Here is a 14130-nt window from a genome sequence, read left to right on the forward strand (position 1 = left end):
AGCACGCCCCGTTTCGAGTCGAGGTGAGCATTGTCAGCTTACTTCGAAGGTTGGCGCTGTTTCCCCTTCAAAAGAAAAAAAAAGGGAATAAAAGGAAATGGTGAATCTTGCTCTGAAGCAGAAAATGGCCTGGATAAAGCTAAAAAGCGGCTGACTGAAGGTGTTCAACGAATTCTCGGCGATGATAACCGACGAATAAAGTCAATGAAAGCAGTGTGTGAGACCGTTTACATCAGGCTAACTATGAGGCATACTTCCCGCGTTCAGTTTTAGTGCTTATGCCATATGAAAACCATTTCAGCCAGCTTCCAGAATACGCAGTGAGAGACAGGGAAAAAAGTATTGGCTGGCGAAACTGGTTCAGGAGAATTGAAGTCCTTACGTTGTTGGCGGGAAGGGGCTGAACGTCCACCCCTCCACAACGACTTCTCCTTGAATTAGGTGGGCGAGCTCGTGGTGACCACAGGCCGGTGCCTTTCGGCGACCTCTTCCGTCATTTTGACCAGGCGTACCGATCTTTCGGGTCGGGGCTGCGAAGCGAGGTCTCCCACCTCTCCTCAGAAGGGATTTCGGGTAAGGGGTCATGGGGCATGCCCATATTATCTGGGCCAGGTTGGCATGGGCTAAGCTGGTCACGCAGAGGTTGGATAACGGCACGCCGAGGTTGGGTAACGGCTGGGGTGGATATTGGTCATACTAACGGGATTGGGAAAACTCCCGTCTGGAGTTGGCACCAGACGTGAATTTGCGCTAATGTGAGGGATTTAACTGCCTTAGGGTAGATACGGCGGGAGAGAAGGTAATAGGAAGAAATGTCGTGGTAAACGATCAGACGGTCCCGCGCGGGACGGGCTCCGTGGCAGGGATACCGGCTCGGCCTAGCCCGGATAGTAAGTCCTCGGGCTAGGTCATGGCCGCATCGTTTCCCTCGAGCCCGGATTGAGGGATCCAGATCAGCTATACAGGGGATTGCGAGGGGTTCCTGAGCAACATTTTGAGCACCGTTGTGGATATACGCCCAGCGGCGAAATTTTGGAGAGCGGTTTTGTAATCTGCAATGATTGTTGCGGGGGTAGGGTTGAGTGAAAGGGCCAGAGCTATCGCCGCCTCTTCCGCCATGTTCTGGGATGGGCGTCCGGACTGTTACGGAATCAAGGGTGCTTGCTTTCGGGTAATTGCAAACAGCGATTGCGGTGAAGGCTTCGTGGTGTCTGTATTGCGGTGCATCTGCGTACACGACTAGTGGGTCGTTTTTGTACTTCTTGTACAGGACACGGGCTTGTTGTTCCCTCCGATCGGTGTGGTACGTGGGATTCATGTTGCGGGGGAGTGGTTTGGCTATGATGTTAGCGTGGATATTTTAAGGAGTAGTTGTTGGATCCTGATATAGGGTGTGGTATCGTATTCTTGCGTTTTGGAGGTTGTGCATTCCTGTGGGGCTGCGGGCGAGACGTTCGTATTGTCCTACTAGGTGGGTTTCGGCAAGTTCGCTGATCTTGCTGTAAAAGCCTAACCCTTCTAATCTGAAGCAAAATGGAGAGACGAGCTAGTTGGTGATCATCCATGAGTGAAACTTAAGCGCAAACTGACACAGAGACGAGAAAGGGAAACGACACCAGCGCTTACTATCAACTGAACGTTTTATTAAAGTCGAAAGCACATATATATCATTCCAATTCCCAACAATCACGCATGTGTGACCGTCGCCCATGCGTACAGCCATACATGAGGACAACCACCCTGCTTTCCTTTCTTCTCTTTTATTTTCTTTTGTTCTTTTAACCCCTTTCTTTGTGAAGTAACACTTCTGTATCTAGAATGCTCAGTGATGGGTGGCTTATACAATCCGAATACCTAATCCGGATATGGAAGGCTGCGGCCAGTTCCCCGGTAGCACGGTCTCTGTGTTTAAAAAGAGCTAGCGTGTCAGTGAAGCATGGCGTACAGCCGCAGTCGACACAGTGCAGAGCCAGATGTGTGTGGGGCCTTTCTTTCAAGAAGAAATGATGCGTACATTGCGTACAAGCGTACTTCCTTAAGCGTACATTGAGACAGCGTCCGGTCTGACCGACGTACACCCGGCCACAGGACATAGGAATGCAGTACACAACGTTCGTCATACACTGAACAAACTGGAGTCAGTGTTTAATCAAACAACCACGTGAGGAAAGACTGTCTCGGGAATCAATCCTGTTGCTCACCATACTGCACGTAACTTATTCTCGGCAGCGAAGGAGAAGACAAGGTAGTGTACAGGGTTTGGGCGTGCACACCCACATCGTTTTCTGGACACCTGTGCAATATCAGTGGCACGGCGATGTATTTTGCCACGCGCCCGCGGGCCCCGGCTTATTTTGCTGCTGGGTGTACATACACATACACACCAATGTTTATTGGCGGTAGCTAGCGGGAATCGCACAAATCGGGGTGAAGGGGACTTTCTGTTTGCTTCCTGTACTCATTCAACAAGACGCTCATTCCTAATCCTGATGGAGAGCAAGCATAGCGAAGGCCTGGGTTGCGGCAGTCGTGGCGAGCGTAATATCCTTAACCGCTAGTTCATTGTGACCGACACGCGGTAGACGCTCGAGTCACGGTGAGCCGTTCCGGTTCATATCCGGTGAAATGCTCTATTTCCGGGTGCCGAAAGAATACTGGAGGGACCGGATGAATAAAATGAGGATGGCTGGATTCCACGCCGTTGCCATCTACGTCGAATGGAGCAGCCACGAGCCTGAACCCGGCGTATTCAACTTCATCGAGAACAGCGACGTCACAGCCTTTACTTTACTTTACGGTGTGGTACTTTACGTGTAAGACAAGCTGACCTATGACCTGTAACAAATATGCTTGCATCGGACTCCCTGTGAGTGGCGAAGTCGTTGTGCTGCTGGGCCAAAGGACGCGGATTAGGTTCCCGGCCGCGGTGGCAGCTTTTCTCATAGAGGTATAAAAGCGAAAATGCCCATCTCTTCGAGATTTCGGCGCACGTTAAAGATCCCCAGGTGGTAAAAATTAACCCGCAGCCCACCACTACGGCGCACCTTATCCCCTGTGTAGCGTCGGCGCGTCAAACGTCACCATCAATCAATCAAACGTTATGCTATTCAACTTAACAGAAAGCTACACCCCATAAAGTAGAGGAGTGAGGTGGAAACTCCTTACGGAAAACTTCGCTTTTGAACTCAAGCACGCTAGAAGAAACACGCCGCACTGGAGTTCCTGGAAAGTGGAGATTAAAAAAAAAAAAACACTGCGGGGTCTATCGCGCCGACGCTAAACCCGTTCATACTATGAGGCGCGCCAAGTGAAGGGCTCCGAATTAATTTTGACGACCTGGCCATATTTGACGTGAACCGAAATCACGACACACAGGCTTTTCGTGCAGTTCGCTTTCATATGAAAGTGGTAGCCACGGCCTTGGATCGAACCCACGTCCATGGGTTCAGTCTATTATTTGTATTCGTAATATTTGTATTGTTTGCATTATTTTGTCGCCTACTTCCACCGATGTATGTCTGCATTGTACAGATGTTTTGTATGTTTGATATTCTGTAAGGCCTATGTGTGCATAATTGTATCTTTGCTATATTTTGTTGTTTACAACAAACACATAATAAATAAAAGATTATATTTAAAGCCTTCGAAGTTCATAAGATAAAAGAAACGATAACAAATGCAAGCAAACAAAAATGAAACAACGGCTTGCTAAGGAAAACAAGCTAAATGGACCTATTATGTATCTACCTATTGGATCTGGTATGCAATAATTCCATACCTAGCGCCCAGACTCAAGGGACCACCTTTTAATCCGTAGGCGTTGTAACGTCGCCACATGTCCATAATTATACATGCATCTAGTAATTTTCTCATATATCCTTCGCTTGAAAGAAATTATTTATGGCACGAAGCCTTTCACAAAGACAAATCCAACACGGCACAAGATATATATCCCTCCAGGTCTTACCACTTATGCTTTTTTTGTGATAAACGACTAAGATACTAATGTAACTGGTATCCTCAAACATGCAGAAGTTGTAGAACACTATGTAAAGAGCCCGTTGACGAGGTTTTATTCATAATTTTTTCCCGCAGTATCACAAGGCACACTGATAACTCAATGAGTAATGACAACGTAGAGACTGTTCCGAACCAGTAGCTTTTACAACCGAGATCCCGGAATATTGCAGGTGAGCCTTTGCGTTCTGGCGCCATACCTGCGGACTTATCGTGAAGAGAACCGGTTGCTTTTGTTCGAAACCGACGAAGCCCACGCAATAAAACGGTGTCGCTGGTCGACAAATCCCTGCTTGATACCGACGTTGCACATCCGACATACTAAATGCAACGTGGCACCCCGATGTCTCGAATGCATGTCACCCCAATGGTGGAAAACTCTACCTGGTTAGTGTTCATTTAGAGGACTCAGTGGCATAGCAACCCTCCTTAGAAGCCACGCGACTGTAGGAACACCTCACAAGGCGTTTCAAGGACTACCTTTCAAACTGGATTGGAGACGCTACGCGGGAATATTCAAATGTTTTGTGTCGGAGATTTGGTGGACACTCGACTCGTAAATATGTGTTTTAGTTCATTTTAATATTATCTTTACACCTGGTTTATGCCGAGAAGGTTTCGCCGTGAGACTGCAGTGGGTCCTCGTGTACAGAAACCAAAAACTAAATGTTCGAACCGCAATGATGCAAAAACAATGATATTCGCGTTTAAAATAAAAATAGAATAAGCAGTGCCTAACACCAATATATGAAACATCACCTGCAAGCAGAAAATACACATCATCAACCTAGACATAAAAAAAAAACAATGCAGTGCAATAACATAGCTCAAACTACAATCCTGGTTATGGCAGGTTTAGGGACATGAAGTGGTGGTCTAATTCGTGTTTTAATTTGCCATGTTTGCATGAAGAATAAATTGAGCAGGGTATACCATTTCGAACACGTCAAGACGAGTAATACCCGATAGGTTCTGATAGAAAAAGAAAGCATGTATCTTATCGCCTGTTAATACGACTTGAACACGTCAAATTTTACTTTAAATACCGGCGATCTTGTGCTGTAAATAAGGTTGCTTCGCAATGTAGCTTTCGATGTAAAATTATACTAGAGACACCATTCGGATTAAATAGAAGTGGCCTTCACTTAAAAGACTACTTTGTATAAAAACAAAATATCCCAAATTCAACGCAAACTTGAAGCAACTAATCTAGATGTTAAGAAAAGCTGATGAAGAAGCGGAAATTTACCAGACACTTCCTCTCCAGCTCTTATGACGTCCGAGGTACTTATTTCTGCGATTTCAGCCACCGACCAATGCTACTGCAAAGTAACCAACGTGACTTTGTGATTATAGGGGCGCCTCTAGTTCGGTTTCGTCGCACCATTTCAATGTTAGCATTGAATGGACACACTAAAAACTGTTTTGAAGAGTGTAGCCTTCCTGGAGTTACTTAAACCGGAAAATATTCGCCTGTCTGTTTGTCTGTCTGTGTCGCTCGATTCCGGCACCCGGCCAAAAGTTGAACGAATCCTTGAACAAGAAGTTTATACCTTACTTCCCGCTGAAACCGAGGGAATTGGACCAGCTTGACATACAACTGCGGAAGGCGTACAAGCAAGCGCTAGGCCTCCCTCCTCACACCGCTACTAGCAAGTTGGAAGCGCTCGGGGTGCACAACAAGGTGCGGGAGATCATTGATGCCCACCTTGTCAGCCAACTAGAGCGGCTCAGACTAACTTCGACCGGTCGCACGCTGCTGAGGCAGCTAGGCTACCGGATAGCGGACGCCAGCCACCCTCGTCCGGAAACTGTTCCTCGGGACATCCGCACGCTCATCAGGGTTGCTCCGCTCCCGCGAAACATGCATCCTGAGCATCACGCACAGCGCAGACAAGCACGGGTACAATTCGTGCAAGGAAAGTACTCTGACCACCCGCATGCGCGCTTCGCGGATGCGGCCCACTACGCGTCCCATCCAGCCACAGCAGTTAGTGTCATTGACGGCTCGGGCGATGTCGTTTGCACTGCGACCGTAAAAAACAAAAAACATCGTTGAAGCCGAAGAAACGACCACCGCACTGGCGATGACGTCTCCAACTTCGAATAGCCCACTTCATATGATTACAGACTGTCCGCAGGCATGCAGAAACTACGGCAACGGTCGGATCTCAATATGCGCTCTCCGACTACTAAAAAAGCACAAAGACACCCTAAACCCAAATGTACTGATATGGACGCCACGTCACACAGGGCTCTACGGAAACGAGCGAGCACACGCTACAGCCCGAGCATACACCCTCCGGGCACCGCACCAGTCGCTCCGTGACCCAGAGCCTGCCCAGCAGCAGTACCGTTCACTTCTGCAACACCACCGCCTTGCGAGATGTGCCTACCCACCACCGCACCAGAAGCTTACCCGAGAAGAGGCTGTAGCCTGGCGGCAACTACAGACCAACACACACCCCAACCTTAGCTTCCTGCACATCATACACCCCACAATATATCCACCAACATGCCCACACTGCAGCGAATATGCAACACTGTACCACACCACGTGGGCTTGCCAGAACACCCCAGCAGCACCCATTATTCGCACCCCCACCCTCGAGCAGTGGGAGGCCACGCTGTGCAGTTCGGACCCTGAGGACCAGCGACAGTTGGACCGGGCACGCAGGACCGCAGCCGCCGCAGGGGCCCTGGACTGAGGGCTTCTCCCGCTTTCAAGCGCGAACCTCTTTCGCTTGAATAAATGTTTCTCCACCACCACCACCACAGGTAAAACCTTTCTAAATGACGAAACGTGCTACAATACTTTATACTTCTCCACTCCGTTGGTCACAAAAACCCTCCACTGTGTTTATCCTGAAAGGAGCGAGATGGGTAGTAAATAGCTTGAGGGTTGGGCGAGGTAGAGCGGGGAGGCAGCACGAGGACGCGGGTTCGATTCCCGGCCGTGGCGACCGCTTTTCTGATGAAGGCGAAAAGCAAGAACGCCCGTGTGTACCACACTTCGGCGCACGTTAAAGATCCTCAGGTGGTCAAAATTAACCCGGAGCCCTCCACTACGGCGCACCTCATCGCCTGCGTTGCGTCGGCGCGTTAAACCATACAATAAATCAATAGAGCGGGAAGGCACAATGTTGTCAAGAGTGTCAAGAAATGTGGTCGAAAGACGATTTCGTCTTTAGACGACATTTACAGCGACGCGAGCAGTACGCGGCCAATTATGCGTTGCAGGTTATCAGTTTTTCGCTGTGTGGGATTTGGGGAAGTGGACAAGCGAAGAACAAAGCCTTTGGATATGTTTCCCTTATATTTGCTTGCTTTTGTTTAGCCTTTCATTGTTAACTGCCCCCTGTACTCACCTAATCTGACAAATAAATGTGTTGGGCCTGTACACTTTTGTCATTGTCATAATATAAACCTTATCAATAACCTACCGCAGAGCCACGAATTCTCACGGCGGTTGGACATCAACGACCATAGAATGACCCTATCTCCACAGTGTCCCGATTGGCGCGACTGGAGGAAATGTATTTAAGGCGGTAAAACATCACTTCGTTTTTCAAGTTACGCGCCTTTTCTTCCCAACGTAAGCTTGGTACATGTCCTATTTGCAGATCAATTGCCTCTTACTGGTCCGAAGAACTTGATTGGTTGTAGGGTTTAAGTCGCCGACGCAACTCAGTCGATAAGGCGTGCCGTAGTAGAGGGCTCCGGAATAATTTTGACCCCCCGACGATATTTAATGGGCGTCGAAATCTCGTACCCACGGGCGTTTTTGCTTTTCGCCTCCATCAGAAAAGCGGCCGCGGCCGAGGCCGGGAATCTAACCCGCGTCCTCGTGCTCAGCGGCATAATGCCTTAGCCACTGAGCCACCGCGCTTGTCGTTCAATTTGCGCAGCAGCTTCCCCTACTCCGTCCAGGAATCATAAAGGCCTACCACGAACACAAACGAAGATAAGTTATTCCCGCAAAAAATGGTCACTATGGCGTTCTAGGAAATTGGTATTAATGCATGACAAAAGAGCCTCAATTCATCCTCAGTGCACACAATGAACATCGCAGAGTGTTTTACGCGCCTTACTAGAAAACCTTCGAAAATTTATAGGGATATCCGCAGGCTGCGATAAGCGTGAGCATTAGCTCTCGGCCAGCAACACGTTTCCGGAAATATCTGCCTTGCTGAAATCTTTTTGCGACTAACGGGTCGCTATTTTATGCGACAGCATCACCACAATTAGGCGACGCAGTAGTTGCAAGAGCTGCATTTACACGCACGCTTTCTCAATAACTAATCAGAACGTTGGAATTTAAAATGGCACGCGAATTTCTTGGCCACAAAGGAAGCCGACCTCAATTTTTTTTCTTTTTTTTCTTATCCGCTGTGATTTACCTATTATTCCAGGTCTTTATAACAATATGCCACTTTACGTACGCTCAATAAGGAAATTATTTCACAAACAAAAGGCTCTCAGTTACCACGTTAAGAGAGAATCAAAATCCTTCAGTACCCACAGCGTTGAATGAGTACTTAAATTACAAAAACACCGCAAAACTTTTGTGGACATAAACAAAATTCAAACCGCAGTGCCGAGGTGCAGTTTTTGCGACTACAAAATCGAAACTATTTGTCACGTTTAGATTAATATACGTGAAAGAGGTTCTGCCAATTCTCCCCGTTCCTTCTAGACGGCTGCAAATAACCTCCACGGAAAACCCACATTGGCCCTTGCATAACACGAACTGTTGTGATTCAATGCAAAAGCGAGCGATCATTGATCATCGGCCACCAACACAAGGAATTTCTGAAAGACGACCCGGCGTTTTGGTTCATTTCCGGTGAAATGCACTATTTCCGGTGGCCTAAAGCATACTGAAAGAACCAATTGAATAAAGTCAAGATGGCGGGACTGAACGCCGTTACCTTCTACATCGAATGGAGAGGCCACGAGCCCGAACCGGGCGAATACCGCTTCGATGACAACGACGACCTCGAACTATTTTCGGATGATATTAAAGACGAAGGCCTTCCCTCCAGAGATCGTCCAGGACCTTATATTTGCGTTGAATGGGACAATGGCGGATTGCCTGATGGCTTCTCAGACAAGCACCCGTTATGGTATACCGCTGTTCTCCGAAGGAATTCATCGATCCCGTAGATAGCTGGTTTAGGAAGATTCTACACATCCTGCGGCGTCACCTATATAAAAACGATGATCCCATTATTGCCGTACTAGTGCCGAACGAGTATTGCCACTACTTCAAGTAGGACCGGGACTACATGGAGCATCTACTGACAGAAATGGAAAAGCACATGGGCAGAGACGTCGTCTACTTTCGCCCAGACTTCCCGTACTTAAGGAAATACAAGTGCGACAAGGTGCGAGAAATCCTCGTAGCTGGCGACGTCTCACCGACTTGCAACATTCCCGATGCATTCTTCGTAATGAAGTTAGCAATCCGAATTCTGCGCCCACCACGGTCGTCATCGAATACTACACTGGTCGGGTCGATTTCTGGGTGCGAATGTGTTGAGGAATGTGCGAACCATGCGAATGTGTTGAGGACCTTCGAGAAGACGATCGTGATGAACGTGTTCGCCATCTTCCAGATGTTCGTCGGCAGCGCGAACTTGGGTTACAATACCGGCTCGTCGAATTGGCACCCTCTGACCACGAACTAGGAGCACCCGCCGCGGAGCGCGGTGATATCAGGCCCATCTACCACGATATTTGGATCCTCGTGACGCAGTACCTGGGACGCGTACCGGAAGCACTGGTGCCTAAGAACTCGCCCAAGTTAAACCTCGGCGCTGTTCAATTGAGCGACCACGTGTCTCTCGAAAACGTAATGGACCCCTTCCGTGGGAAAGAACTGGCCTAACCGAGGAGAGTGCGAAAGACCCCAATCCTTCAGCGGGCTGAAGCAAGATGGCGGCTTTATTGTGTACACAACGAATGTGAACGTTAAGGTTCGCGGATTGGTTAGCGCATGCCAATTCCCAATCCTCAAACCGGAACTGCGAGTACCTGCGAGCCGATGGCAAGCTGTACAAGTTTTACGACCGCGCCGTTAGTGCCGGTGAGTACAAGCACGCCCACAGAATATCACCGAACATGGGCGACAGTATGAATATTCTCCTGGAAAACCTATAGGAACGGAACGTTATGGCGCTGGAAACCGCATCTATAAGGTGCGTGTGTTTGGTCAAATCAAGAGTTGTAAGGGAAGCTTGCGAGTTTCTGATATCACTGGGATCATGTTGAGTTTACTTGCACATTCGCCGGAATTCTGCCCCATCTTTGAGGAGCTACTCGAGGAGCGAAGTTAAACTGAATCACATTGTGTCCAGTGCATTTGGTGTACATGTTCAATCGCAACTAAAATTGTTATTTGTCTTTATATAACAATTTTAGCACCTATAATAAATATCGAAAACCGTGCGTGGCGCATGCCAATACCTTGTTTTTTGTCTTGCTGATATTTAGTAGTGTTAAGCTCTGTTAAATTTTTTTACCGTTAGAAGCCTGTCGACGGAACTCTATGGCAAATAGGGCACTCATGGACAGAAATATGTCTTACGTTTTTGCAATGTCGAAAATAATGGTTCGCGTGATATCGCACCTACCTTTGAATGACTTGGAAATCTTTGATAGCGGCCAGAAGGCAACACAAATCCACGCCACAGCCCACTGCGATGCGCCAGCGTTTACGGTGGGAGCGTCTCCTGCAGTGGCCAGTGCGCGAGGAGCCTTCTTTCTCTGTGAGTATTTTGCGTAACCACGCAAAGGCGTAACAGATTATTACCCCTAAATTGACCGCCGACTGCGGGAGACGAACTCTGCAAGTGGTCGTACATAAATATCCCGACGGAAAAACTTTCAGTGCGGCACATCGTCGATTGTTATGATCGACTTATAAAATCCCTGATACCTGCAACAGATCGGTGAGGGATACAGGAAAAAGGGAAATATAATGATGATGATTATGTTTCGATGTTAATGGCGCAAGGCCAGCTAGGGCAAAGAGCGCCAAGAAAGTGGTTTGTTGAATAGGTGACAACTAAAACTGATTAGTGGGAACACAAATAAAACCAATTAAAGACTATGAACACGGCTGGTGTAAAGGGCCAGGATGAAGACCAAGAGTGGTTAAAAGATAAATAAGGTGGCTGGTGTATAGGACCAGGGGTAAATCTAAGGGGGTATAGGGGTAAGGGAAATACAAATAGGAATGAGTTGACCTAAGCGCATTTTGTTCACTATCTAGTGGCTGTTTGAAGTCAATCTCAACGATATTCCGCTGAAGAACTGGACAGTGGAAGTTGTGCCAGTTACCAAAAAAACGAGACGTGAACGAACTCCTTAAGACAGTTCACCGTAAAGGCGACGGCACCGTTCCAGGGTTCTTCCACGGGACCTTCACTTTACCCGCCAATCAAAGACCACTGGACACGTTTCTCGACGTTCCAGACTGGAGAAAAGCTGTCGCTTTTATTAGAGAGTTTTAGCTAACCGTTTTCGACGGTCCGCTCCGGTATCGGCGGCACGGTCAGCGCAACCGGAGCCAATGCCGTTCGCGGCCAAGCGGGCCAGGCATGCGCAATGGCGCTCCCGCTTGCTATCGGAGCGGAACGGACCGTGAAAAACGGTCAGCTAAAACTCGCAATTAACGGCGTTACCCTGGGCTGCTAGTGGTCACTCGCTGGACTCCAGGTAAGTACAGCTTCGCTAGTGTATGGTGGTGGTTTTACCAGTTTCAAAGTTCAGAAGATAAATATCGTATAGCAAAAGAAACCAAGGAATAACTGCATGCCTGCCTGTATACCTTCCGACCCAATAGGTTACACCCCTTGCTTTCCTTACTAATTTAAATTTTTATATCCGATTCTTTACTTTTATATCTTAATTTCTTCCTTCATCTACGACTTCTTTCATACGCCGCACGCAAAAATGACTGAGTAAAAAAATGTAGCACGCCACAAAACACATTTTGGACCGTCTACATACAGTGGGGCCTATTTTTGTGATTGACATAACTACAACGATAACTCAGTCCTCTCGCACCTGTGATCAAACATCTTCGTGTTCGAAAATACTTTCTACAAAGTCTGTTGGCGTGTTGTAGGCAGATTTATACAAGCTGGTGTCTTAATGCGTATTGATCAGTTCGAGGCTGTTGGGAATTAACTCAATGTGTCAGTATACAACCGAGATAACGAAAAATTGCACGTGACCCTCTACGTGCCGGTGCCCTATATACCTGAAACCGCATCCTGAAGAGAACCGGCTGATTTTGTTCGAAACCGAAAAGCTCTCACAAGTCGCACAGTGGCTTTGGTGCAGAAATCCCCGCTTGATAAGGACGTTGAACGTCCTGAATTTTAAATAGAATTTGGGTACTCTACGTCTAGAAGCTCCCCGGAACGCGGCGCTTTACCTGGACAACGCTTATTTCCAGGCCTCAGGGACATACAACCCTCCTTAACAGCCAGGCTGCTGCCGTATACACGTAAACACGTACCAAGCCCTTTCACCGGTTTGCGCCTTGACATGGCAGAAACAGATAGTCCTGGAAACATGAAAAGCCCTTGCTCCCGACATTTCTGGTGGTCACTGGTCTCCGAATATATGAAATGTAACGAACTACATAGTTCACGGCGCAGACTAATTCTTACAATAATAAAAGCGAGTTCTAACTTTTCTGGTAGCTTGTTGCGTGAATGGGAGTGCCTGAGCTGTACCGTTGCAATGGGGGTTCAATGGTGACGGAAATATTTGCGCAAATACGCCCATCCTAACGCATAATCTTAAATGTAAGCAGGGTCTTAAATGTAACCACACTCCTCCTTCTTAATAAAATCACGCCTTGGTTCCTTCCGCTGCATCGAAACTCGCAGGTGTTCCTGAGAATAACTCGCAAAACGAAGAAAATTGGTTTTATTCTTGCAACTGATATCCTTGCACGGGACACCCCACAACAAGAAAATTAACGTCAATGCGCACGTTATACGTTTGCCTAATAAGCACACAGCGAGCTCAACCGACGAAAACAATAAAAAATGTGGAGGAATCTCACATTAACGCTTAAAGGGACACTGAAGTGAATTTGTCAAGCTCCCGTTTTTGCTTGCACTGCGTAGACTGGCTCAAATTAGCCCACTTTTCATCGTTTATCCGGTTGACAAATCGGTAATTATTTTACAAAGCGCCAAAGAAGAAAAACTACCATGCGCGGTTTGCGGCGGCCGCACCAACTAAAGCTGTGACGTTGGGAGGAGCGGGACCGTGATTGGACGATGCCCAAGGTGAGCAACCAAACAAGTTTCGGTTTCGGTTTCGGTTCTGTAAAACACAACCTGTGGCGTTGTTGGATGGGCATTCTCAATAACTCAGTAATCATCGTACCGCGCTTCTGCCATGTTGTCAGCTGTAAAAATGCATAAAGATAAGCCTCCCAGGACGGCTTGGAATCGTAGCATTCACTAGCCGAGGTCTACGCAGTGCATGGACGCCCTCCGCGTACCCGCAGACGCACAAATGTCATGCGCTTTTCCCCCCCTATTTGGAGCTTGCCTCACTCATGCTTGTACCGTAAAATGCGTGTTCGCACCAGGCCAAGGGTCTGTTCATTCTGGCCTGTGCCCACTGCCCGCAAGCAGTCGGTGCTTATGGACAGCACGCCAACGAGAACTCGCTAGCGCGCCAGTGCCAGCCTGCGCGCGTTCTGTGAACTAGTTCGTGGAGCCATGAACGTTGCGGCCCAAACAAAGGTGAACTCAATGTAGAAAACATTGGCAGAAAACAAATAAGTTAACTTACAAAAAAAAAAAAAAAAAAAGCACGTATCCGCGGGGACTCGAACTCGTGACTCGCAAAACACTTGGCGGCGACATACCTGCAGCCTTAGACAACTCGGCCACGGGACGGGCTGCGCTGACCATGGTAATATAAGGTATATATTGTATAATAAGTTTACATTTTATTTAGTTTTGGCATTTCAAGCAGCTTAGGTGACTATTTGTTGTATTGTGCTCGTGCAGTAAGCGTCCCCCGAGTTTCCGCAATAGCTCACGTCTAGCAATTGCATTTCGTAGACGGAAAAGC

Source organism: Haemaphysalis longicornis, unplaced genomic scaffold, assembly GCF_048455015.1.
Source record: "Haemaphysalis longicornis isolate Haplotype H1 unplaced genomic scaffold, Haemaphysalis longicornis Haplotype H1 scaffold_12, whole genome shotgun sequence".
NCBI classification, from domain to species: Eukaryota; Metazoa; Arthropoda; class Arachnida; order Ixodida; family Ixodidae; genus Haemaphysalis; species Haemaphysalis longicornis.